This window comes from Nicotiana tabacum, chromosome 10, assembly GCF_000715075.1.
Source record: "Nicotiana tabacum cultivar K326 chromosome 10, ASM71507v2, whole genome shotgun sequence".
Lineage (NCBI taxonomy): Eukaryota > Viridiplantae > Streptophyta > Magnoliopsida > Solanales > Solanaceae > Nicotiana > Nicotiana tabacum.
Window position 1 is genome coordinate 146,905,854 of NC_134089.1, and position 27,594 is coordinate 146,933,447.

Consider the following 27,594-nt stretch of genomic DNA (forward strand, 5'->3'; position numbering starts at 1 on the left):
GCATCTATGCATCTCAACAATCCCAAATCTGGGGTTCTTTTGTACAATACTCCTCCACTGAAGAAGAAGCCATTCGACAAACGCCTAAGGGCTCTTTTTTGGTCTCCAGAGGCATGTTCCGGGTATATTCCCATTCTGAGGTATTCCTTAATATCATGAAACCAGGGTTCGCCATCTGCTTCTTCTTCTACGGCATTGCAGTAGGCGTGCTGATCACGGACCTGGATGTGTAGAGGATCAACATACATTTTGTCAGGGTGGTGCAACATTGATGCTAAGGTGGCTAAGGCATCCGCAACCTCATTGTGAACTCTCGGGATGTGTTTGAACTTTACCGATCGAAATTGCTTGCTCAGATCATGCAAGCATTGTCGGTATGGTATGAGCTTTAGATCTCGTGTTTCCCATTCACCCTGAATTTGATGTACCAAGAGGTCCGAGTCTCCCAAGACCAAGACGTCTTGGACATCCATGTCAGCAGCCAAGCGCAAACCCAGAATGCAAGCCTCATATTCGGCCATATTGTTGGTGCAGTAGAAGCGCAGTTGAGCCGTAACAGGATAATGCCGTCCTGTTTCAGAAATGAGTACTGCTCCTATTCCAACCCCTTTTGCGTTTACAGCTCCATCGAAGAAAAGCTTCCAACTCGGTTCCTCAGGTAATTCCAACTCATTCGTATGCATCACCTCTTCGTCAGGAAAATACGTTCTTAAAGGCTCGTATTTTTCATCAACGGGATTCTCTGCCAAATGGTCTGCCAGTGCCTGGGCTTTCATGGCCGTCCTTGTTACGTAGATGATATCAAACTCTGTGAGCAGAATTTGCCATTTTGCCAACCTTCCCGTGGGCATAGGTTTCTGAAAGATATACTTCAATGGGTCCAAGCGGGATATGAGATAAGTAGTATATGAAGACAGGTAGTGCTTCAACTTCTGAGCTACCCAAGTTAGGGCGCAACACGTTTTCTCGAGTTGAGTATACTTGACCTCATGCACTGTGAATTTCTTGCTAAGATAGTAGATGGCCTGCTCCTTCCTCCCTGTGTCATCATGTTGCCCAAGTACACAACCAAATGAATTTTCCAAGACCGTCAGGTAAAGGATTAGGGGTTTCCCGGGCTTAGGCGGGACCAATACGGGTGGATTAGACAGATACTCTTTGATTTGGTCGAAGGCCTCCTGACACTCTGCTGTCCAACCTACTGCAGCGTCCTTTCTCAGCAGCCGAAATATGGGCTCACAAGTTGCTGTGAGTTGAGCGATGAACCTGTTGATGTAATTGAGTCTGCCCAGCAAACTCATTACCTCTGTTTTGTTCCTTGGCGGTGGCAAATCTCGGATGGATTCAATTTTGGATGGGTCTAATTCAATCCCCCGTCGACTGACGATGAATCCTAGCAGCTTTCCTGATGGAACCCCGAATGCGCATTTGGCCGGGTTAAGCTTGATATCATACCTCCGGAGTCTTTGGAAAAATCTCCTTAGGTCTGCTACATGGTCCTCCTGACGCCAAGATTTGATGATCACGTCATCGACGTACACCTCTATTTCTTTGTGTATCATGTCATGAAACACAGCAGTCATTGCTCGCATGTACGTTGCCCCGGCGTTCTTTAATCCGAACGGCATTACCCGATAGCAGTAGGTTCCCCATGGCGTAATAAACGCTGTCTTCTCAGCATCCTCTTCGTCCATTAGGATCTGATGATAACCCGCATAACAATCCACAAAGGATCCGATCTCGCGCCCAGCGCAATTGTCGATCAGGATATGAATGTTAGGTAGCGGAAAATTGTCCTTGGGACTTGCTTTGTTGAGGTTGCGGTAGTCGACACACACCCTGATTTTTCCATCCTTCTTTGGTACTGGTACCACATTAGCCAGCCACTCGGGATATCGAGTGACCCGAATGACCTTCGATTGCAACTGCTTGATCACTTCTTCTTTGATTTTCACACTCATTTCTGTTTTAAATTTCCTTAGTTTTTGCTTGACCGGAGGGTATGCCGGGTCAGTGGGTAGTTTGTGAACCACTAAATTGGTGCTCAATCCAGGCATATCATCATATGACCATGCAAAAACATCTTTGAATTCCCTGAGAGTTTCGATCAATTCTGCTTTGACATTCGGCTCAATGTGGATGCTAATTTTGGTCTCTTGGATGTTATCAGCGTCTCCTAGGTTCACAGCCTCAGTGTCATTTAGGTTAGGCCTGGGTTTCTCTTCAAATTGGCACAGTTCTCGGTTTATTTCTTCGAAGGCTTCCCCTTCATCACATTCGGATTCATTATCACAAACGACCTCTTGCATCATTGAGTCAGATTCAGATTGATTTATTAGACTAGGTCGAAGATCCGCTGTGCATGCCATGTCATTAGGACCAGTAAAAAGAGAACTGTTCAGAAAGAAAAAGAACAAAACAAGAAATTAAAATGGGACAAAAGAAAAGAACTTTATTAAGTTTGCAGGATAAAAAGGGTTCACACTTTTACAAAACGAAAGTAAAATTGGGATTACACCCTTGAATAATCCGATCAAACAAACAAACAAACAAAACATTAATCAAAGCCTACTACCAAGACTCCCCTCGGACAGGAAGAGGAGTAACCGTCCAATTGTTGGTCTTGGCCTCAGGCCCCACAAATTTTATCTCTGCTCTGCTGGAACCTTCTCTAGCTTCCACCATACTGACATCCGCGAACAACCTCTCAAAACTCTGATTCAGGTTTTCATTTATACCGATCAAAGGTCCTCGAATCTTTGGGATCACTGACCCCTTGGCACTTGCTTTAACAAAAGACCTTGAGAGGCGTGGCACTGGTTTAGGCAGAAACCAGACCCTCTTCTTCATTCTTCGCGCCTCCTTCCTGTCTGCTGCGGTTGGTTTGAACCCCAACCCGAAGGTTTCCAGATTCTTAGGAAGGGAAACAGGTTGGACTATCCCTTGAAGTTCAACTCCCAGGCCTTTTCCCGGCACAAATCCATTACCCAGCATTTCTGATACCATCATGACTGTTGCGGCAGCTACCCTAGGGTGCGGGATGATTTCTCCTTCAGAAATTTTGTTGGCTGACCCTGTATCGAGAATCTGGTAGACCCCGGGACCCTTGTCATCAGTGGTCTCTATGAAAGGCACAATGGTTCCGCTCATGGTGCATGTTGTATCCTCGCTGTGCAACACGACCTCTTGTCTTTCCCACTCGAACTTCACTGTCTGATGTAGGGTGGAAGGCACCGCTTTAGCTGCATGAATCCAGGGTCGTCCTAACAGCAAGTTGTAAGATACCTTGGCGTCCAATACCTGGAATTCCATGGTAAACAGGACCGGGCCAATGGTCAGTTCAAGTACAACATCCCCCACAGTGGCTGTTCCGTTTCCGTCAAACCCCCGGACACAGATGCTATTTTCCCGGATTCTTCCACGGTCAATCTTTAACTGGTCCAGGGTGGATAATGGACAAATATTGGCGCTTGAGCCGTTATCCACCAATACTCGAGTTACCACCGAGTCTTCACATTTGACAGCTAGGTATAGAGCTTTGTTATGCTCCGTACCTTCCACCGGCAGGTCATCATCTGAGAATGTTACCCTGTTCACCTCGAAAATCTTGCTGGCAATGGTTTCCAGGTGGTTTACGGAAATCTCACTGGGTACATGGGCCTCGTTCAGTATCTTTAACAGGGCCCGGCGATGTTCCTCGGAATGGAGGAGTAATGACAATAGTGAGATCTGGGCAGGCGTTTTTCTCAGCTGCTCAACCACAGAATAGTCTTGTACTTTCATCTTCCTCAGGAAGTCTTCAGCCTCTTCTTCTGACACTGGCTTCTTGGTTGCCACTGGGTTGGTTTTTCTTAACTCCACCGGAGCAAAACATCGACCTGATCGAGTCAGCCCTTGCGCTTCACAACTGACTTCTTCCACCTGTTTTCCTTGGTACGTCACCACTGCTTTTTCATATTTCCAGGGCACAGCCCTGCTGTCAAGCATTGGCAGTTGGACCACTGGCTTTATGGTCACCCGTTCTCTACATACCCCTTTCAACATGACTGCCGGTGTGGGCAGGATCCCTGGTATTACCAACTTGCTTGGCTCGGGTTTGCTTGCTATGACGGACGGGCTCTTCCCCTATATTACTACCGGCTTGACGCCTTCTCCCTGCGACTGTACATTTGTTCCTCCACTGGTTAAGACTTCTTTTGGGGCAGCTTGGATCATCATCACTGTTTGTGAGGGTTTTCTTAATTCTCCTCCCTCACACACCAACTCAATCATGTGAGTTTCGTGGTGCGCTGGCAGTGGGTTTTGGTTGATGTTAGGAGCCTCCGGTGTCTGGACCTCGATCTTATTGGTGTCAATAAGATCCTGTATGGCATGCCTTAACTTCCAACACTTCTCGGTATCGTGCCCGAGCATCCCTGAACAGTATTCACAACTGATTGAACGATCCAAATTCTGAGGCGGGGGATTCGGTTCCCGAGTATGGACAGGACTAACCAAACCCAATTGTTGTAGCTTGTGGAACACAGCGGTGTAGGTTTCTCCCAGTTCGGTGAAGGTTCTTTGCTTCCGCAACCTGTCATTTCTGGCATCTGGATTTCCCCGGAAACCTGCCCCTGAAGGATTTCTATATGCCCTTGGTGGAGGGTAAGTGTTTTGTGGTGGTCCATATATGTTCTGGGGAGCCGGTGCGCGCCATTGTGGGCGAACCGGAGGCTGAGTGTATACCTGGGCTTGGTGTACGGAACAATGTGGTTCTCGAGGTGGATAGAAATTTTGTGGTGGGTTGTATGGGTAGTTTGACCTGTGAGGCCTGGGTTGGTTGTAATGTGGCCTGCCAGCCCTGGACCAACTGCCTGCCTCGATCGTGGCAACCTCTTCTTTCTTTCTTCTCAGCGCACCTCCCGTGCCGCTTTGAATAGCCTGGGTTGTGGCCTTAAGCGCCGAATAGTTCAAGATCTTGTCTGACCTCAAACCTTCTTCTATCATGACCCCTATTTTGACCACCTCGTTGAACGATTTTCCAACCGTTGTCACCAAGTGACCAAAGTAGGTTGGATCCAATGTCTGCAAAAAATAGTCCACCATCTCTCCCTCTCTCATGGGAGGATCGACTCTAGCTGCTTGTTCTCTCCAGCGGAACCCGAACTCGTGAAAACTTTCTCCGGGTTTCTTCCCAGTTCTCAATAACGTGAGACGGTCAGGGACTATCTCCAGATTGTACTGGAAATGACCCACAAAAGCCTGCGCCAGGTCATCCCACGTGTACCACCTGCTGAAATCCTGCCTGGTATACCATTCCAGTGCAGATCCGCTCAGACTTTGGCCGAAATAAGCTATCAAAAGCTCATCCTTGCCTCCTGCCCCTCTCATTTTGCTACAGAATCCCCGCAAATGTGCCATGGGATCACCGTGACCTTCATATAAATCAAACTTGGGCATCTTGAACCCAGCCGGGAGTTGGACATCTGGGAAAGGGCACAGATCTTTGTATGCCACGCTGACTTGATTGCCCAGCCCGTGTAAGTTCCTGAAGGATTGCTCCAGGCTTTTGAACTTTCTTAACACTTCATCCTGTTCAGGGGCCTTAACCGGCTTCTCAACCTCTGCCGGTACTTCCAAATGGGGATTGTAAGCCTGTGGTTCGGGTGCATGGAATGTAGGCTCAGGGGGATAGTATTGTGTATCATGAGCCTGAAACAATGGCTCACTGGTCGTTCGCTGCAAAGGGGCTGATGCAGGTCCCACAAAAATGGGAATATTGGGTGTTGGGAGAGGTTGATGGGGTGGTGGAGCTTGGGAATCATGAGGGCTTCTTTCTGGATGATAGAGGGGATTTGGGCGGCTTGTGGAAGGGCCAGAGTGAGGGTACTCCGGCATGTGTCCCAGTGTCTCAGGGCTCTTTTGTGTTTTGGCCAGGGCTAGCTGCATTGCATGCATCTCTAGTCCCATCCTTTCAATTTTTTCCATTGCTTCTTTTAGCAACTGGCTCATCGGCCTTTCTTCCTCATTACTATTCTCTGAAGTTGTCATGCTTGTTGCTACCGGTCCTTTGGATCTGGTTTGGTATGAATGTGTTGCCAGAATTCTTTAACAACTAACTGTCTGGTATCAGACAACAACAAACTTTGTTAGTGTTAGAGCTTAACAGATTTGATCATAACACATAGAGGATGCAATGCACCTAGGCAGTTATCCGTTTCTACATGCTTTGCTTCAAACCACATGCGTCATTCCGGCTTGTTCATTCGTCTCTTTTAAAGTATTTTGCGAAACTCTGCGTTTTATTTTATTTACATTTTCTTTTATTTATTTATTTATTAAAAGCGGTCGAATCTTATGGGGATTGCCTACGTATCACGTCCCCGCGTGAATCAGACCAGGCGTAGTTCTGCCTCAAAGCAAAGACACACAGTAATTCTTCTGGAGTCACTTAATTTCATTATCAAAATTTGCTATTACACAGTACTTAAAATAAAAATAGCAGAAGTACAGACTCCACGGTTTTAAACTTGGTTTGATGAAAAGAAAACAACATATGGAAAAAACAACCAAAGCCAAATAAACAGGACTTGACCAAAACTAATCCTCCCATTTAAGGGCCCGCGAGGCATCATTCGGCCTTTCCGCGGCTCTAGGTGTAAGGTCTCTTTGCAGGTTCTTCAACTCGTTCATAATCCGACGGACGCAGCCCATGATGGAAACAAGGAGGGTCTTCCGAGGTGTTTGCTCACATGCCAAGCATTTCATGTAGATGTAATGCCCTATTTCATCAATCCTTGCTCGGATGTCATCTCTTTCACTGAGCAACTGCCTGATTTGTTGGTTTTTTAACCCCAGTGCCTGAGCATTGTCAGCAAGTTGATCCTGAAACAACTCCATTTGTCTTTCCATGCAGTCCATTGCATCGTAGCACTGTCTTCTGTCGGCCTGGGCTTCTCGTGCTTGTTTGACGATCCGATCATGTAGAGTGGAGCTCGTCTCCCTTAATATTCTGACGCTCATTTCATAATCCCTTATGACCTGTTGCAAATGCTGCTTCCGGGCCATTGCGTACTTTGCCCCTCTGACCTTCATCCTTGTTATGCAAGCTCTTGATTGTTCTAATTCTTCTTGGCCTTGGATGACCTGATTTCTCAAACTTGCTATCAATCTTTCATCAGAGCGACGCTTCTGTCGGTCAACGTTACTCTTACTGGCTTGGCGAAGGCGGGCCTTCAAGGTTTGGTTTTCTTGGGCTAACTTGTTTCTTTCAGCCTGCTCCGAGGCGACTTGTACATTGTTCTCAAATACAAGCCTTTCAACTTGTTGCTTTAGCTTCCCGATTTCGACCCGGTAACCTTTCTCCCTTTTTAACCATCCCCATTGCTCTTGTGAATCATTGGTGAAGTGTTGGACGTGGGCCCTTTTAGCAGGTCTTCGCCGAGTCTGAAACCTTCTTTCGAACCAAGCACCGTACTTTGGGTCTACCTCACCTTTAGCTAGCTCTCGTACCATGGTTTTGGGCTCCAAGAATCTACATTCATGCCACAGTTTTCTAATCTTCCCCTCGGGGAATATGACTCCCGGGCTCAATTCCAAGGCATGCTTGCTCAGATTTTCATCATTAGGGACTACTTGAAACCTGCCCAGTTGTCGTAATACCCGATGAGGGGCATATGGCTGGATGCTGCAAAGCCCCATTAAGAGAACATGACATTCTTCAGCCGACATGTAGATAACCTCAGTATCAGTCAACCAACCAAATGCCCATTCAATTTGGTTAGATGTTGTTGACCTTAACCGTGTAACCCATTCTTCGACACCTTCAGGAAATCTGGCGCCTGTCATGCGCTTCTTGAATCCGCTGATACAATTCCTCTCGGTCAACCCGTGGCTCATGTATCCTACTCGGTGATGGAGGTGTTCCTGCATCCATAGCTGAAGTAACAGGTTGCAACCTTGGAAGAACGTACCTCCTTCTCGGCATATAGTTAGAGCCCGGTAGATTTCGGACAAAATCAAAGGAACCACAGTACTATTGGTTCTTTTGATTGCTACGTCGGCCATCCCTACCAGACCTATCTCTATCTTTTTGTCCTTCCTTGGGCAGACCATGACTCCCAAGAATGCTGTTATAAAAGCCAAAGTACATCTTGCTTCCCATTTGTTTTTGTTCCTGCCGTGAGTTAGCCCAAGGTTCGGTTCCTCGAAACCCTGCGGGGTCCCGTACCGCTGATACAAGAAATGGAGATCACAACATCCTCTCGATAAATCGTCATGTTGTACCTTCCGACTAATGCTTAGTAGATCCAGAAACGCATGCGGGGACACCGGCCTTGGCGAAAGCAAATATTGCCCTCTTAACTTCTCATTCAGTCCCGCATATCCGGCAACTTCCTCAAGTGTCGGTGAAAGTTCGAAATCAGCAAAACGGAATACATTGCAGGTGGGGTCCCAAAATGGTATTAGAGCTTCAAGAATATCTGTCCTCGGCTCAACACCTAACAAATTTACAAAACCTCCCAATATTCTTCCTATTACCCCTTTGCTATCGGCTTCCAAGTCATTCCACCACATGTGGAGTTGTAGAGGGACCTCGCTGAGGGCTGAGAATGGTTCATTTTGCTCTGTGTTCATCCTGCACATTTATTAGGGTGACCTTTTAGGTGAAAACAAAAACCTTTATTTTGACTCTAACCAAAAATCTTTGGACAAAAACAAAAAATTTATTTATATACATGTGTATACATATATACATATATGCTTTATGGTATATCATTTTTGGTAAAAATGGAAAAAGAGTTGGACCCGATGAGGGTTGCCTACGTATCTCACATCCGGTGAGAATCAAACCGACGTAGTTATATATATATATATAAACTAACTGGTCTGTTTATTTCTATTTTTTTTTTTATATATATATATAATTTTTTGTAAAAATTTCCCAACATTCAAAACCGGTCATCATGCATGTTTGAAGCAAATAAATGCACAAGCAGTGAGTAGGATGCATCAGGATGGCCTTTTTCTATTTCAGGTTGCTATTCCTAGACGGACCCAACCCCTGTGTTGAGTCCCCTAAGTCAAATGCACGTGATGCAAATAAACGCTCCTACTAGGGATCCGGCATGTGGCTTTGTTATACTAGGTTCAGAACCTGGGTGTTTGTTCTAGACCTGGCTTACCCGAGCGGACAGCTCGAGCCGAGGGGGGGGCAGCGTACCGGGAATACAGAAGCTTCACCGGCTTAGCAACTTATCCGAACCTCGTTCTAAATTGGGATTTGACACTATACAGAAAAGAAGTCATACGAAGTACGCCCTTCTTCATGATTTAGAAGACTCAGAGAGAAGATGGATTTCGGCACAATTTATATACAGTTCACATAGTATCAAAGCGGTAAAAGCAACATTTAGCACATTAGGCTTAAAACATGTAAAAAAAATCAGATAAAGCCAAATATAACAATTTATCTAAGCTCGAATTTCTAACCCTGAACCAGTGGTTCTGGGTAGATCCCCAGCAGAGTCGCCAGAGCTGTCACACCTCCTTTTTCCGCACCCGCAGGCGCAGGGGGAGTTTTTCCAATTAAAGGACAATCGAAACGGGATTTGTTCATTTATTTCAGAGTCGCCACTTGGGAGATTTAGGGTGTCCCAAGTCACCAATTTTAATCCTGTATCGAGGAAAATAATGACTCTATATTACAGTCTGCATACCAGAAATCCGGATAAGGAATTCTGTTAACCCGGGAGAAGGTGTTAGGCATTCCCGAGTTCCGTGGTTCTAGCACGGTCGCTCAACTGTTATATTCGGCTTGTTTATCTGATGTTTAATACAATTATGAACCATGTGCAAATTTTATCTTTTAACCACTTTATTAATTATTATTATTAGGAATGTGAACGTCGCTTAAAACATGTCTTTGGACTGCGTCACATGAAATGCACCCACAATCCGGAACATATCTTATTTGACGTTTTGGGATTTGGATTTGGGTCGCATGAAATGCACACCCCAAGTTTTAAGAAAGTAAATTATTAAACACGCGCCTAAAAGACTATCGCGTTATTATTTTAGGAAGGGCCGTGAAATTTGCTAAACGGCCCGTCCCGGAATCTAAGTATTTAATATATACATTTAGAGGGCCCCGCAGATTCTACATTTTTGTTTGTCGAGGCTCGTCTCATTTTTATTTTTAAAGGATAAACCTATAATGACTATATTTCCTATTAAGTTCGTCTCTAAAATAAAAGAAAATCTCTTAATTATTTACATGCTTGCAGATTATTTACAGCAGGATCCGAAACGTTTTTACAGAATAAGGAAACATGACCATGCATACGGACAGCTGATCGAATATTATGGGCCCAAATCCAGCTCATGCGGGATGAGCCAGACCTGGGCCACTGTTTATCCGAGGCGGGTCTGTTTGGTCCGTTTTGACCTGGGCTCGACCTTCATAAGGTTGAGGGGCGCGGACTTGTGCTAATTGTGATAAGGGTGTGGCTTGATAATTATAACGAGGCAGTTTATCAAAAGAGAATGAAAATTAACTAAGGCGGATAGTTTTATTCTTTGACATGCATTAAAAGAGAACGCTAATTGCAAAACACAACTAATTTTTCAAGACATAGCCTAGTATACTGCCAATCCTTTTGTCTGTTAACCTAACCAACATATGATATTAAACCATACTACCTTTTTTGTATTCACTATATGAAAGGACCAAATCCAATACCCAAACAAGATTATAAACCATTACACACTACATAATCATCTATATAGCAACTACATGTGGACATAGATGTCTTCAAATCTTCCCTTTTGTATTCATGCTCGACTTTCAAATTACATGGACAGTATTAGTTGTGTACCTGGTATAGAGGAACAAAAGAAGAAGGAAAAGGATCAGCTGAATAGCACACAGCAAACAACAGCACAACAGATTCACAGCAACAACACAGCAACAACGATGATGAAGCTCAGCAAAGAGTCGAACAACAAATGGGCAATCCCAGTAAACAGAGTAGGAAATAACAGCCCAGAATGTTGAATATAATAGCAACAGAAATCCAATGACCACAAGAAAACTTGGCAAACGACAGAAAAAACAAAGCCACGAAGACAACCTGATCAAACTGGATTCTTACACAGTTTCTTCTAGGCAATACTCATTCACAATGTTCTGAAATTTATTCCTGTTTTTTCCTTTTCCAGTTTTCTTACTCACAAACTCTCTCAAGACTCGAAAATCAACTCCCTTTTCTAATGGAAGGTCTCCTCTTTTATAGCCTAACCTTAACACTTTACGGTCTGTTTTACAACTCAAAATTGCCTCCCCCCCTGTTGCTTTTCCACTCACTTGTTTTAAATAACCAAGCTCCCATGAAATCCCTGACAGCCCCTCTCTCTTTTTGGTTGTTAAAGTGTATTGATCACTTGTTTATTTGTCTAAAGTATGGGCAGTAGGAATATAATCTGACAGCACATGCTGTCCAATTATTTTAATCCCTTAAAGCTAACCATACACATGTTGCCCACGGTCCAAACCAAATGGCATTGTGTTTAAAAACCAAAATCTGAATCTGCCATTATAACCTTTCCCCTAGATGTTCTTTTAATTTAATTTGAACAAAATCAACAGGCAATACAATTCAGTTCCTAATGAGACTCAAATACGATCACAGCAGAAATAAGCAATACGAATCAAGTTGTTACCATTAACGATTGAAACTAATTGACGACATATATCGACTCGACTATATTAATCGTAACACATAACAATCAATCGTTCATATAAATAACACGTATAGAGTCCCGAATGACATCAGATAAATTTGTTCAAACACTGGGAACTTATATGACTTAAACTCGCTTGACGATTAATCTAATTGATGAACACGTATATCACAGGGTATATTCAGAACACAAACAGAAGACAATTGGCCAAATAAAAGGCCTTTAACAGAGATGGAAGAAATCCGAATGAAAAATAACAAAATAACAAACAAACACAAAGAAATATGCTGACAACTTATTTAGAAATGAAACAAAAGAAAGGAAAACTTACCGAAAATGTTTAAATCAAACAGACCCAAATCTGATTCAACTTCGAACTTTTGAGGCCGAACAAACTTTAATCAGGGTGTTCTCACATGAGAACACTTTGATTAAGGTCTATTAGACCTCAAACCCATGTCCAAACCGGTCGGATTCCCCATGTGCATGTGTTCTAAAGTCTGGATTTTCAGATCTGGATTTTTGGGAGTTGTGGGTAGATTCGGACCAAACCAAGCTTGGTCTGGTCACGAGGACGGTCAGGGGGGTGTCTGGTATGAAGATGGGGTGGTTTGGCATAGATCGAGTTTTGTCTCGAATCTTCAAATCCAGATTCGAGACGATAGGAGGTGATTCGAGGTTCGTGGTTAGTGGATTCGTGTTCAGGGTGGTTGGATGCTTTAGGGGTGTGAAGGGGGTGGTCACCGGCATTCGTGCCGCCGGGTTTTGGTGGAGGGGAAGCTAGGGCGGCTTGCTAGGGTTTGGGGTTTCAGCTTGGGGAAGGAAATGACTGAAGGGGGGGTTCGGATAGGGGGTGCGGGGTAAAGGGTCAAGTTTATATATGGAAGGGGAAGAGAGATTGGAGCCGTTAGATCAAGTGATCTGAACGGCTTAGATCTATTGGTGGGTAACAGGACGGGGTCGTTTGGTATGGGAACGGGGTCGTTTTGGTTTAGGTGAGGGGTTGGGTTAAACCGGCTAAATAGGTCGGGTCATGAGGGAACCAGGGACCGTTGGATCAATGAGGTTGGACGGCTCAGATTCAACTTGCCTGAAACGGCGTCGTTGAGGTGAGTTGGACAACCTGATCTGGACCGTTCCTTTGAATCAGATCAACGGCTTCAAATGGGGACGCCGATACGACGTCGTTTGAGTCCGTGCCTGGGCAGGCTGGGTTTGGACCGGGTCAGATCGTTGGTTTGGGCCTGTTTTTGTCTTATTTTTGGGCCCAAATTGATTTCAACTTTATTTTGTTTTCCAATTAAAAATAAAAATAAAAATAAAAATAAAAATAATTAATAAAACAAATGAAATTAAAACAAATAACAATATGGCATTTCAACATAATTATCATACCAAGTAAGTTAAATCACAACCTAAAACGGACGATGCACATATATTTATATTTTTTGAATTTTCTCTTAACGCCACATATATTTTTTGTATTTTTGTTTGATAAGGACTAGATGCAAAATGGACAGACTCACAAACGACTAACAACACATGTCACGGAAAGATCGAAAAATTGTACAGCGAAATCATTTGTCACTATTTTTATTTTCTTTTGGAGCGATTGCTCGTAAAGCAAAAATCACGTGCTTACATCCGCCACCAATAATGCTGCCGCAAATCCTAATACATCTTCGCGGTGCCCGGATGAATAGAGTACCTGAAACTATGGGCCTCCTCTAAAATCAACTCTCGGAGCCCATCTACATTAGGCACACAAACTCGACCTTTCAATCTTAGAACTCCATCATCACCTAAGGTAACCTGCTTGGCACCTCCGTGTTGCACCGTGTCTCTAAGGACACACAAATGGGGATCATTATACTGCCGATCACGGATACGCTCCAATAAAGAAGAACGAGCGACCGTGCAAGCTAACACCCGACTAGGCTCAGAAATATCCAACCTCACGAACTAATTGGCCAAACCCTGAACATCCAATGCGAGCAGTCTCTCACCGACCGGAATATAAGAAAGACTGCCCATACTGGCTGACTTTCTACTCAAAGCATCGGCCATCACATTGGCCTTTCCCGGATGATATAAAATAGTGATATCATAATCTTTCAATAACTCCAACCACCTCCTCTGCCTGAAATTCAACTCTTTTTGCTTGAACAAATACTGAAGACTCTTGTGATCCGTGAACACCTCACATGCCTCGCCATATAGATAATGCCTCCAAATCTTCAATGCGTGAACAATGACTGCCAACTCCAAATCATGAACCGAATAGTTCTTCTCATAAATCTTCAACTACCGCGAATCATAGGCAATGACCTTGCCATCCTGCACCAACGCTGCACCGAGTCCAATACGAGATGCATCACAATAGACTGTATAAGACCCTAAACCTGTGGGCAAAACCAACACCAGTGCCGTATTCATAGTTGTCTTGAGCTTCTGAAAGCTCACCTCACACTCATCCGACCATCTGAACTGGGCACCCTTCTGGGTCAACCCGGTCATCGGGGCTACGATAGATGAAAACCTTTCCACGAACCGACGATAGTAGCCTGCCAATCCCAAGAAACTCCGAATCTCTGTAGCTGATGCTAGTCTAGGACAGTTCTTGACTGCCTCAATCTTCTTTGAATCAACCTGAATACCCTCCGCTGATACAACATGACCCAGGAATGCAACTGAACTAAACCAAAATTTACACTTCGAGAACTTAGCAAATAACTGACTATCCCTCAAGGTTTGAAGGACCACTCTAAGATGCTGCTCGTGCTCCTCTCGGCTGCGGGAATATATCAAAATATCATCAGTGAAGACTATCATGAACAAATCCAAATAAGGCCAAAACACTTGGTTCATCAAATCCATAAAAGCTGCTGGGGCATTGGTCAACCCAAAATGACATGACCAGGAACTCATAATGCCTGTATCGAGTGCGGAAAGCTGTCTTAGGGACATCAGATGACCTAATCCTCAACTGATGATAGCCAGATATCAAGTCAATCTTTGAAAATACCTTGGCACCCTGAAGCTGATCGAACAAATCATCAATCCTCGGCAATGGATACTTATTCTTGATTGTAACCTTGTTCAAATGCCGGTAATCAATACACATTCTCATCGACCCATCCTTCTTCTTAACAAACAACACGAGCGTACCCTAAGAAGAAACACTGGGTCTAATGAAACCCTTCTCAAGCAAGTCTTGCAATTGTTCCTTCAACTCTTTTAACTCCGGCGGGGCCATACGATACGACGAAATAGAAATGGGCTGAGTGCTCGAAGCCAAATCAATGCAAAAGTCAATGTCCCTGTCGGGTGGCATACCTGGCAGGTCTGAAGGGAAAACCTCAGGAAACTCACGAACAACGGGCACAGAATCAATAGAAGGGACCTCAACACTAGAATAACGAACATATGCCAAATAGGCCAAACACACCTTACCATACACCGAGCCTTCACATACGAGATAACACTGCGGGTGAAATGACCAAGGGTCCTTCTCCACTCTAAATGAGGTAAACCTGGCAAGGCCAAGGTCACAGTCTTGGCATGACAGTCCAAGATAGCGTGGTAAGGTAATAACCAGTTCATCCCCAATATAACATCAAAATCAACCATGTCTAGAAGAAGCAAATCTACACGAGTCTCAAGACCCCCAATCACAACTATACACGCACGATGGACTCGATCTACCATAATAGAATCACCCACCGGTGTAGACACATAGACAGGAGCACTCAAAGAATCACTAGCCATGACCAGATACTGTGCAAAATAAGATGACACATACGAGTATGTAGACCCTTGATCAAATAACACTGAAGCATCTCTATCACAAACCAGAACCGTACCTGTAATAACTGCATCTGAAGCCTCAGCCTCGGGCCTGGCTGAAAGGGCGTAACATCGGGGCTAGGCCCCACCACCCTAAACTACATCTCTAGGACAGCCTGCAGCTGGCTGGCCTCCACCTCTGGCGGCCTGAGCTCTACCTCTAGTACCTCTACCTCTAGTACCTCTACCTCCACTTCTAGCTGACTGGGTGGGTTGTGGAACACCTGGTGCTTGTACCATAGCACGAGGACCCTGATGCTGAGAGCTACTCGGTGCTCGAGGGCAAAACCTGGCAATGCGACCCGGATCACCACACGTGTAACAAGCCCTCAGCTGCTGAGTCTGTTGGCCCTGACAACCTAGATGACCACCCCTAAAACTCTGAAGCGGTGGTGCACTGATAGGAGCAGGTGGTGCACTATAGGACTGCTGATCGGGATATTGCATCTGGGGACCACGACCACCTGGAGTACTGTGAGAAACCTGGAGCGCTAACTGAAAGGGCCTAAGAGGATGACCTCTACCATACGAATCTCGACCTCCGGATAAGGTACCACTGAATCGGCCTGAATGACGGGGCCTCTTGTCTGACCCATGGCCGCCTCCCTATAACAAAACCATCTCAACTCTACGGGCCACATTGGCCGCCTCTTGGAAAGATATCTCACTCCCAGCCTCCCTATCCATCTGAAGACGAATCGACTGAATAAGTCCATCAATGAACCTCCTCACCCTCTCTCTCTTGGTGGGAAGTATGATAAGAGCATGACGAGCCAAGTCGATGAATCTGGTCTCATACTGGGTAACAGTCATAGAACCCTACTGGAGGCGCCCAAACTGCCTCCGATAGGCCTCTCTCTGAGTGATGGGGAGAAACTTCTCCAGAAATAGCTGCGTAAACTGCTCCCAAGTCAAGGCTGGCGATCCTGCTAGTCTCGCTAAGCAATAATCCCTCCACCAAGTCTTGGCGGATCCAGACAAGCGAAATGTAGAAAAATCGACCCCATTGGTCTCAACAATGCCCATGTTCCTAAGAACCTCGTGGCAGTTGTGTAGATAATCCTGGGGATCCTTAGTAGATGCATTGCTGAAAGTAGAAGTAAAGAGCTTGGTGAACCTATCCAGTCTCCACAAAGCATCGACGGATATAGCCGCTCCATCACCGGTCTAAGCTACCACACCCGGCTGTACTGCCCCAACTGGCTAAACCGCTGGAGTCTGAATCTCAGGAGCTACCTGCTCCGGAGTGCGAGTAGCAGGAGTCTGGGCCCCTCCTCCAGCCTGAGAGACGGCTGGTGCTACAGGAAGCAAGCCTGGCCGAGGGACACTCTCCATGAGGCCTACTAATCGGACCAGAGCATCCTGAAGAATTGGGGTAGCAATAAACCCCTCTGGGACCTGAGTTTACCCCACCGGAACTACTGGAGCCGGAACGTCCTCATCAAAATCAACCTGAGGCTCCGTTACTGGGGCTACTGCTCGGGGCTAAAATCTGCCCATACCTCGGCCTCTAGCACGGCCTCGGCCTCGCCCTCTACCCCTTGTGGGAGCGGCTGTTAAGGGCTCGAGCTGCTGAGCGGAGGATGAGGAAGCGCGTGTTCTCGCCATCTGCGAAACAACAGAGTAGAAGTTCAATTAGCATTGAGAAATCAAACCGCACGATAGGAAAGAATAAATATGAAGTTTTCCTAACTATGTAGCCTCTAGGGATAAATACAGATGTCTCCGTACCGATCCCTCAGAATCTACCAGGTTTGTCTATGAACTATGAGACCTATGTAACCTAGAGCTCTGATACCAACTTGTCACGATCCGAATTTCCCACCCTCGGGAGTCGTGATGGCGCCTACTAATGGGAGTTAGGCAATCTAAACCTTAACTACTTGCTACACTTTCATTTTTTTTGCTTCTTTTTAACCAACACAAGTCGATAATATGATAAAAGCGGAATTTTAAATAATTAAGCGGAAGTCAACAATTATATATCTTAAGGCTACGTCTATTACAACTTTTAAAACCTCAAATACCCCAAAACCTGGTATCACAGTGTCACAGACTGTCTAAGAGTTACTACATACAAGGTCTGAAGAAATACAATACACTGTTTCTAAACAAAGGAAATGAAATAGGAAATAGAGATAGAGGGAGACGCCAGGGCCTGCGGACGCCTGCAAGTCTACCTTGGGTCTCCGAGTGGACTGAAGGAAGCACTCCAACTACTGTCCGAAAGCTGCTCCTGGATTTGCACACAGTGCAGAGTGTAGTATCAGCACAACCGACCCTATGTGTTGGTAAGTGTCTAGCCTAACCTCGGCGAAGTAGTGACGAGGCTAGGACCAGATTACCAAATAAACTTGTGCAGTTCAAATATATATATACAGCAGAAAAGAAATACAAAAAAAATAGCCAGTCAATGTGGGAAGGGGAAACATGTTGTGGGGGAGATAACAGTTCCGAATAAAAAACATCAAGTAAGGAAAGAAACCACATAACTCGAATATCAACAAAGAATCAGAAATCAACAATTTGCACGGTATCATCCTTCGTGCTTTTACTCTTGTCCTCTCCAAAGCAATTTTATAATAAAAGTGTGCACGACATCACCTTTTGTGCTTTTACTTTCGTCCTCACCAAATCAATCATATAATAAATATGTGCACGGCACCACCCTTCATGCTTTTACTCTCTTTCCTCACCGTATAATCAATGAAAATCGGTACGGAATGGTACATTGTACAGCACGGCATCACCCTTCATGCTTTACACTCTTTCCTCACAATAGCAAACAATGCACGGCATCACCCTTCGTGCTTTTACACTCTTCCTCACTCAAACAACAATCACAAGCAAAGGGGCAAGGGAATAAATAAAATAGTAATAGATATCCCGGCAAGGGAACAACAGTTAAACAATTAAATCCCGGCAAGGGAACAACATCAATAATCTCAACATCCCAATAAGGGAGATAATCAACAAAGCAACAATATCCCGGCAAGGGAACAATTTAATAACTCTTTCTCTTTCTTTCACTTTTATTTCATAACTCACTTTACCACTTGAGCCAATGCTCCAAAGGGTTCAATCATCTCATATACTTTCACAATTCATAATATAACTTGAGCCAGTGCTCCAAAGGGTTCAATCATCTCATATATTTTCACAATTCATGATATAACTTGAGCCAATGCTTCTCGATGTTCAGAGGTTTCAATTCCTTCCACAAACTTTTCACAACAATTAAAAATCATCACCAAGGCATGAAAGATACAACGAAATCAAGATCTTCAAAATTTAAAGACTCGCGGTCATGTTAGATACCAACGTATAGATACTCATCACTATGTCTATACGTCGTACTCAACAATTATCACGTAGCAAATAAGACTCAACTCTTAATCCCTCCAGCTAAGGTTAAACCAAACACTTACCTCGATGCCTCGAACACAACTCATGTTTCAATTATAGCTTTACTCCTCGATTCCTCCGCCAATTCGCTCGTATCTAGCCACAAGTTACTTAATTACATCAATAAACACTAAATGAATCAATTTGAATGCATGAAAATGAGTTTTTTAAAGTTTTACCCAAAAAGTCAAAATTTCCCCCAGGCCCACAGGGTTAAAACCCGAGGTTCGAACCAAAACCCGATTACCCATTCCCCCACGAGCTCAAATATATAATTTATTTTGAAATCAGACCTCAAATCGAGGTCCAAATCCCCAATTTTAGAAAAACCTAGGTTCTACCCAAAACACTCAATTTCCCCCATTAAAATCATTGATTTGAAGTTGGAATCATATTAAAATATGTTAATGATTGAAAAAAACTAGTTAAAAACGACTTACAATTGATTTGGAGAAGAAAGGTTATTTGAAAAATCGCCTCTTATGTTTTTGGGGTCTTAAAAAATAAAAAATAACTGAAAATTCCATCTAAATATACTCCTCTCAGACCCCCTGTGCGGACCGTACAAAATGTACTGCGGCCGCAGAGGCCTTCCTGAGGGTACTGCGGTCCAGTGCCCTTTGCGGACCGCACGAAATGGACTGCGGCCGCACAGGCCTCCACCGCGCACCGCACGAAACCGACCACAGACCGCACTGGCCCCTTTCCGCGGTCGCACACATTTTTGTGTGGACTGCACTGGTGGGTTCAGAGACCTGCAACTTCTGGTTTTAAGTCTAAAACATCCCGAACCTACCCGAAACTCACCCGAGCCCCCGAAACTCCAAACCAAGTGTGCATACTAACTCAAAAACATCATATGGACCTACTCGTGTAATCAAATCATCAAAATAACATCATGAATATCAAATTAAGTTTCGAGATCAATGAAATTTTCTCAAAACTTCTTTAAACATAAATTTTGCGATTTAAGTCCGAATCACGTCACATGACATCCGTTTTTCACCAAATTTGATAGAAATGTCTTAAATCATATATAAGACTTGTATCGGGCGCCGGAACCAAAATACGGGCCCGATACCATCATGTTCTAATCAAATTTCATTTCAAATTCTTTAAACAATTCCAGAAAACAATTTCCTTTAAAAATTCATTTCTCGAGCTTGGGACCTCGGAATTTGATTCCGGGCATGCGCCCAAGTCCCATATATTGCTACGGACCCTCCGGGGCCGTCAAATCACGGGTCTGGGTCCGTTTACCCAAAACGTTGACCGAAATCAAATTAGCTCATTTTATAATCAAAACTTATCGTTTTTTTCACAGATTATCATATTTAAGCTTTCCGGCTACACGCCCAGATTGCGCATGCAAATCGAGGTTATTCTAAATGAGGTTATCAAGGCCTCAGAACACGAAATTTCAATTTAAAACAAGTGATGACCCAGAAGGTCATCACATTAATCTACAACAAAACTACATATCATTTGAAAAAATAATATGAAAATACAGAATTTCAATATTTATACAAATTATCTACAAAATTTCGACAAACTGTTCATAACAGAATTTATCTTTTATTTTCATGCATATTCGTCTGGAACACTAAAGTTACTTGATATGCCAACATCTCCCGTTATAAAGGAATACAACTTAATTATCTACAATTTTCTACAACTTTCACACATTATTTTCACATAGTTAAATATAACTACAATAACATAAAATTTGAGCTTTGTGTTTTTGTGTTAAAAGTTTTGATGGGAGCTTGTTATTCCACTTCGTCTATTTTGGAGCTAACTTGTGCAGTGGAGAAGATGTTTTTAAGTTATATATATTGCTATACCTTTAAATTCAAAAAAGTATGGTTGTATTGTATTTAAAGAGGCGTGAATTTGTAGAATAGGTTGAATATGAGGAATGAGTCAAATAAGACTCACAATGGTTTGTTTTCTACATTTATTATACAATAAAACTGTATATCATTTGAAAAATAAATATAAAATTACAGAATTTCAATGTTTCTACAAACTGTTCAAAATAAAATTTATCTTTATTTTCATGCATGTTCGTCTGGAACACTAAAGTTACTTGATATGCCAACATCTCCCGTTATAGAGGAATACAACTTATCTATAATTTTCTACAACTTTCACACATTATTTTCACCTAGTGAAATACAACTACAATAACATAAAACTTACATACAAATTTTATACAAAATTTATACAATATGTCTTTTGTATATTTTGTATCTGATCTATACATAGTAAAAATAATTTTTATACAACTAATTATATATTATACAACTTATCTACAAATTATCTACAATTTTCGTACATTATTTCTACTAAGTTATATACAACTACAATATAATACCACTTATATATAATTTTTATACAATATTGTTCAACTTTCATACAATATTTAAATGAACAAAATAAAAATAAATAAACAACAGAATACAATTTTTTTACAATTTCTGCAATATAATGCATGTCATGTCTTCTTCTTCTTCTTCTTCTTCGAGTTTCAACTGAAAACCAAGTCTAATCTTTACCAAAACCCCTAAAATTGAGATATAAACTCCAAACTATATTCCCAATTATTTGCAACAACACTCAATCCAAACAAATAATGATTTTTGAAAACCCAAATTTGAATTCAAAGTTTCAAAGCTTTTTAATGGCTGTCAATGGTGGAATTGCTGCTCTCTTTTCCTTTGCTTTGTATTACTGAAATTTGGACATAATTGCGTTTGATGTAGAAGATTTAGTCGTTTTTTATTTGTGAAATTAGAAAAAAATTTGAAACACAGTGTATCGAAAAAGCAGAGACGCTAAATTTGAAACGAAACTGACGAAGAAGATTAATGTGCGTGATTTGCGTTGTGGAAGATCTGGAAGAATATTTAATCCCCCAATTTTAGGGCGCCTAAATAAGGAAGCATACAGCTACAATGATTCCTTATTTAATGAATTGTCTATATTTTGTAGAAATACTATTAGCATGAAGGGTAATATGCAAACTATGAACATATTTGGTAATATAGGTTCCTATATGGTATAGGAACGAAAATTTTCCCCTATCTAAAAATAGTGGAAATGACATCATGTAAGCATGCTCTTTAAAATATATCCACAGTTTACAATATATTTAAAGATTAGCTATTTTTGCTCAAATTTCAAGACACGACGTCCTAGAGTTTAAATCTCAAAACTCAAACTTCAGGATATCATGTCCTAAAGTTCGAATCTTATGTCCTGAATTTTAAATTAGTGGTTCAAAAATTCAAGACACTTAGTCCTAAAGTTTGGGTGAATTGGTTATTCTTTAAATATATTGTAAACTATGAATATATTTTAAATAACAGGCTTAAAGTGGCTATTGTTGCATTTCACCCTAAAAATGTGAACTTATTTTGGTACCTACTATGGAGAAAAATGCACTCTTCTTCTCTTTTCCTATCTCGCAATATATACAGGTTCAAATACAATCCCTGTCTAAAATTGTCTTTACACAAATAACCAACTAGATTTACTGTCTATTTTTTAGTCAGTATATATATATCGATTCTTTTTAATTTAAGCGGCCTGGTGGCCAGTTATTTAAGTTAATTCTTTATTTCTTTTTTTTTATAAAAAATCATATTCTTAAATAAGTTAGATGATGGAGCTAAAAAGTCTATTAATTAGGGAAAAGAATCTATCCAAAAATAACAATTAGGTCATGCACTTTAGGGCTGTGCATTTGGATCGGATATCCGAAATCCGAACCGATCCGCTCAATTTCGGATTTCGGATTTCGGATATTTGGATCAGATTCGGATTTGATTTTTTAAAATTTCGGATTTTCGGATTGGATTCGAATTTGTATTGTTTGAACCCGATCCGATCCGAAATCCGAATTTATTAGGGGAAGTATCTATTATCAGAGGAAAAAGAACAACAAGTTGTCGGATTCGTTTTAGCTATAGAGAACTTCAAAATGCAACTAATAACTTCTCAATAAAACTTGGGCAAGGTGGATTTGGTTCAGTTTACCAAGGGGTTCTTACAGATGGGACTAGAATTGCTGTGAAGAAATTGGAAGGCGTTGGTCAGGGAAAGAAAGAATTTCGGGCAGAAGTTAGTATTATAGGCAGCATCCATCATCTTCATCTGGTGAGACTGAGAGGCTATTGTGCTGAAGGAACACACAGGCTCCTGGCTTATGAGTATATGTCAAAAAAAGAATAAAAGAAAAGGTCCTTAATAATACGTACAATCCGATCCGAAAATCCGATCACCAAACCAATCCGAACTTTAAAATCCGATCCAATCCGATATAATTCGGATCGGAATCGGATTGCAATTTGTGGAATCCGAAATCCGAAATTTCAATCCAAAATATGCTAAATCCAATCCGATCTGATCCGTGCGCAGCCCTAATGCACTTTATCCCTACATGACTCACCGTTCATTTTAAAAGTGAGAAAGGTCCAAAAGTTGGATGCCTCCTATTCTTGGGTTGACAAGAAGTTGTAAAGTGTCAGCTCCAGCAATACACCAAAAATACTAGTATAGTACTCTATATTTAATAGAACCTACAAAGTGCAAGCTAGGATTGACCAGGTTCAATGAACCTGTAAAAAGAATATGTCTTGAAATAATAGCCCTCCAATATTCCATTTAATTTGCACGTTGAGAATTTTATAAAAAGACGCTCTGATTGATGAGATGAACAAATTCAAACACAAAGGTCTTACCTTGTCTTTGTTTATATATATAATTACTCCAATGGATGAAACGATTTAATTGTTTATTTTTGAGTCATGTAGGTTTATTTAGTGATTAGTAATTTGCGGATATGAATGGTTTGGATTTCGAAGGATTCGCGAGCATTGTTTGTGCCATCCTTTATCATCAAACTCTCACCTTTGCCAATAACAACTATGATGATCTAGCTCAGGTATTTTCACCCATCATTTTAATTTGCTTGTTTTTCTTTCTCTAGACCTAGCTAGTCTTTTTCTGAAATCTAATTTTTAATCTGCAAATTTTGCATATATTGAAAATTTAGAGAAGAAACCTGCAAACATAATAATATTTTATTTCGTCTTTTTCAATTTATGCGCCTTATCCTCGTTGTAGTCTATTCCAAAAAGAATATCATATTACATTTTCATTTTACTCATAGTGACACTCTATTATAGGAATAACATGTTTAAAACCATAAAATTTAAAAAATATCCTTGATATGTTATACTCATATTTTGTTTAAGCCCATATATAATACAATTCAAAAATATTGTTTATATTCTAACTTTTATTCCTAATTTAATTAAGACAAATAAAATGAAATTGAGGAAATACTTGAAAACAATGATATTTACTTCTCCCAATAAAAATAAAAGGAATCAATTAAAAAGATTAACTTCTACCAAATCTTTACACGAACTTTGATTAGTCATGTCTTGCACATTAATTCAACTTTATGACTATTGTATAATTCAACTTTGATTTTTCTAGCACTAAAGAGTTTAACTTAATATATTGATAATGTAAAAAAAATTATATTATCAAGTCACTTGTAAATTGTAATTTATCATGTTTAATAAATCACAAATTTGTGTTTGTTACGGAAAGTTATTTATGTATATGTAAAATTTCTTTAGATAATCCAGGTATATTAATTAGTTAAACTAAACATCAAATTGCTTAATGATTGTTATTGCTATTTTGCCATTTGATACCTAAAAAATATCAAAATAGAGATTAGGCAGATGAGGCTGACATTCTTGATAATCTGCTGATTTGCTTATCTATATTATATTAAAAGCACGAAGGCCCTAAGCGAAATATCGTTCGTCTTATTTACCCCTTTAAAATATAGTTCGACAAAATAGTCATTTTATTATTTTTCTTTATATAGTATTAATCATTCAATTTACTTTCCTAATATTTAGAAATAGTCATTTAATTACTTTCTTATTTAGGACCTTGATTTAGAAAAGTGAAAAACACACTCCTAAAATTCCTATCATAAGTAAATGAGAAAAGTACGTTTTAGAGAAGGAATTAAAATATCTTCGAATCCTAAAATCTTAAGTTAATTAAAAGAAAATATATATTTCAAGAAGGAATTAAATTATTTTAAATTCTATTTTTCCTATGCATAAATAGAAAAGGACAATACATTAAAAGGAAACTCTTAGCTACTTTTTTTATGAGCAATTTTTCGGCAACTTTGTCAAACAAAAAGTAGAATCCTTTATTCCTTTTAAAAAAAAAACTTTTCTATTTATATGCTAAATTTTTAAATGTTATATATTTACTTTGAATATATATAATTATGTAATCCATAAATATAATTATTTAGGAAGGAATTGGGTGGAATGAGTTCTTTTGGAGTGTTCCTACTTTCTCATGTGGTGCATAAGTTAGAGTGAAATAAAAATCTTTGAGATGAGAAGAAACATAAGACTCAAAAAAGGGATTAAATTGGGAGTGTGTGACTGACGGCCTACGAAGATGACTGAAATACAGATCGGTTTACCTAAATTATAGGAGTGTATAGGATATATGCAGAATAAATTTGTTCTTTTTATATATATTTTATTGATTAACACGATAGCACGTACACTAAAAACTAGTTACTATTGTTTCACTAGGTACTGTTAGATTCCATTAGTTAACAGTTTCCGCCACATTATGCAATTGTTATCAAAGGAAGAGAAAAGGAAAAGAATGGTCTCCCTCATGGGAATAGAAACCAAAACTTAAATTAACGTATATTGTCGACTTGTGGTTTGCTTTAGTTTCAATTCAACTATTTTCTTTGTTCATATTACTGTATTTATTTACAATTTTACAGCAAATTACACTAAATTGAAAAAAAATGATTAGAGTCAATCTTTAGTTCGCTGACAATATTAATGGTTCCCTTATCTCAATTTCATGAGTGGAAAGAATAATATCAATATTTATCAAGAGAAATAGTACCAAATTAAATCCAGTATCAACATAAAATATTCTTTTCCTTACGCAGGAAGCTGAGCATCTTTACTCTTTGGCTATAGACTATGAAGACGTCACCTATGAAGAGTATTTACGTACAATACATTTTCAACATTGAGTTCATGCAACAAACTCATCTTAAGACCAGAAAAATTTTAAGACAAAAGAAACTTGAAGTTGTGCTAGGTAGCAGCTTCCTTGACTTTGAATAACCAAACAATGGATTGGCTAAAAGAACCTGAAAATGTTATAAATAGGTACGGGTCATGTATCCGATGAAATAGTTGAGATACGCACGGATACTGTGGCGCCACTAAAAAGGAGAAAGAAAAAAAAGAAACTTGAAAGAGTACGTTATAATTAGGTATTGGTTACGTACGTATCTGATGAAATAGTTGAGGTACGCACGGATACTATGGTACAGTTACTGTTATTGATGAGTTCCCCTGTAAACTTCACTGTTATTGTTTTCTCACAGATAGTTCTCTCTTCTTTCCTCATCCAATAAAAGGATATTCACCTTCTTTATAAATTTAAATAGTTAATGAAAATTCACAGCACCTTGTAACTCCTCGTTGATTTGCTTTAATTTTCCCCTTTACTCGTTTAAGCTAGTTTACTTTTTTCTTTTTATTTAATTACTTATTTACTTCCATTAAGGTGACTCTATGGTCTTATGTTGTTTTGACTTTCACCTTCTTTAACGACATCAGCACTCAGCATTCAGGGGAGGGAAATATGTATTTTCCTTCTTATCTTAACTGTTACTCCGTTTAAAGAACATGGTATAGAAAGAGCATTTAATATACACTCCCCACGTCACAACTTATATGATACAATTTAGATTTTTGAGAGTCAAATAAGTTCTTGCTGATTTTGATTTTTTTATATGTCTTCTAAATATTTTGAATTGTTAATTATTGTGACTTATATTATTGTTTATCCAGTTTCCACAAAATATTATGTCCGAATTTGCAATCAAAATTACGAAACTCTCAAAATTCGAACTCCATCACATATCTTGGGAAGGAGGGAGTATATTTTAGCGATTGCAATATTCTGATTTGTTTTGTATTGTAATTTAGCTCATCTGGGCTTTTCTTGACCCAGAACGAATCCAAAGATATAACTTCTTGACCCAGAACGAAACCCAACATAATCCACAATTCCACACCTAAAAAGGCTTCTGATTGGGTACTCAAGCCCAAGCTACGTGGGCCTAGAACATAGTTTCTTTTCTTTCTTAAAAAAATAATTTTTTATTGGAATTTTTACCTCCTACAGCAAAGGTTAACACCTTATTTATTTTAAGTAAATACCATTTAGAAAAATTATATTCTATAGATACTTTTTAAGGTTTATAGCAAAATATTTAATTTTGGTTACCTCTTAGCCCTAAGCCACTAAATACGCTAATCCGTTACACTATTTTCTTTCTCTCTCTACTTTAATACATCTCATTCTCTTCCCTCATACCATTAAAATTTCCGATCTCCTCCTCCATCTACCGGATTTGTGCAAAGTCCGCTTCAGAGCAGGTTCACTCTCTGCTTCAGCAGGTTTAAAATCTATGAAACATTTAATCCGGTTGGTTTCTCACCAACAACAGCAGCCGCCGGTAGACTT

At 40.7% G+C, this 27,594-nt stretch overlaps 1 long non-coding RNA gene across 1 annotated transcript; it reads left to right on the forward strand.

The window, feature by feature from the left end:
* Window positions 1–23,579: 23,579 nt before the first annotated feature.
* LOC107821063 (uncharacterized) lies at window positions 23,580–26,539 on the forward strand. The gene is made up of 3 exons (XR_001656045.2): window positions 23,580–23,710; window positions 23,790–23,920; window positions 26,000–26,539. It is a non-coding gene; the product is annotated as an uncharacterized LOC107821063 (long non-coding RNA).
* Window positions 26,540–27,594: the final 1,055 nt, after the last annotated feature.